The following is a 1,287-nucleotide window of genomic DNA, read 5'->3' as shown; positions in this document are numbered from 1 at the left end:
TTCAGAGAAAATAGCTTATCCCCAGGCTCTTTTGCATCCTTGTGACAATTCTTGCTATGGAAAAGACCAAGGTAGGTGTAGACCATCTGGGCATGTGCAGTCTTTGATTCTGATACCTTTAGCAGTTATGTCCACAGACGCTTGAGTGGGTGAGAAAATCTAGGATCCCTACACTCCCAACTTGGCAGTGTAAAAAAATTACCAGATTCACAGATAAACAGGAGTGCTTTAGGTGAACAGCTAATTATCATGCAACCTTGGATTTACAATTACTAATTTATGCCATAAACATTTAGCTTTATAAAACTATAAGCAATACTCTCAGGGCCATACTTCCAGGCAGACCATTCCCACTCAGTGAAGTCCAGATTGTTTCTGAACAGAAGGGGCCAGCATCACACCCACCTCAGCAGACTACCAGGCTGCCTGCATTTCTTTGGGCTGGGTTTTGCTTCTGTTGGCTTCTCTAACACAGCAATAAAAACTCCTCTAATGTGCCCTGGTCTTTGTGAAAATGGTTTTACAGTAAATGCTTGGTAGAGAGAAAAGCAGCCATCACACCCAAAGTTGCTAAGAACTCCTGTACCTGCTCAAGTATAGGGCTGAAGAAATCCATTAAGCCAGGATAGAGGAGCTGTCTTTCTGATGCTATAAAGAAGCTGCCTGCAAATGGAATCATGACTGTGAAATTGCAGTATGATGTTATATAACTTCTTAAAACAGCCATCCTGATTTCTCTTCATGGGACCAAACCTCCTTTCTAATTTCATTTGAGCCTTATTATTTTCTATCTTCAAACAGAAAAAAAAGCTTTTAAGCAAAAATTACAATGCTATGGCAGAGTAGTATGAATAGCACCACTACCCACCTGGTTTAATTTCTTTTTTCTGCTTGCATCTCTTCAAATTTTCCACTCTTGACTCATCAATGTGGAAATTCTAAGGAACCCGAAGAAAAACAGAGTTTAGAGCCAGTCATACTCTGCATTGTAAAACAGAACAATCTTTTGGGAAAATAAGTTAACAATACCTGAGAACATATTAAGCATGCACATCCTCTGAGTCAACCCAATGTTCCAGAATTTATATCATGGATTATATTCACATAGGTGAAAGGACAGTCAGGGAAACATTGTGCAGCCTCAAAAAATGGGGGAATGACATAAACATCTGTTAACAGGCAATGAGTGAGGGGCTGGTGAGATGGCTCAGTGGTCTAAAGCACCTACTTAGAACAAGTTTAGCAAAAACACATGGACCGCGGTTCAATCCCCAGCACCACATGCCA

At 40.6% G+C, this 1,287-nt stretch overlaps 1 protein-coding gene across 6 annotated transcripts in view; it reads right to left on the bottom strand.

Annotated features, from left to right (window-relative positions):
* Positions 1 to 1,287, bottom strand: part of Pkig (cAMP-dependent protein kinase inhibitor gamma) — a 138,744-nt gene that overhangs the window by 30,882 nt on the left and 106,575 nt on the right. For all 6 annotated transcript variants that reach the window (XM_004630934.3, XM_023714839.1, XM_023714840.1 and 3 more), the window contains one exon: positions 869 to 938. The gene's annotated coding sequence lies outside the window, so the exon portion shown is untranslated. The remainder of the gene's footprint in view (positions 1 to 868; positions 939 to 1,287) is intronic.

Source organism: Octodon degus, unplaced genomic scaffold (genome assembly GCF_000260255.1).
Source record: "Octodon degus isolate 3935 unplaced genomic scaffold, OctDeg1.0 scaffold00037, whole genome shotgun sequence".
In the NCBI taxonomy this organism is placed as follows: domain Eukaryota; kingdom Metazoa; phylum Chordata; class Mammalia; order Rodentia; family Octodontidae; genus Octodon; species Octodon degus.
This window is presented reverse-complemented; position numbering and strand designations above follow the sequence as displayed.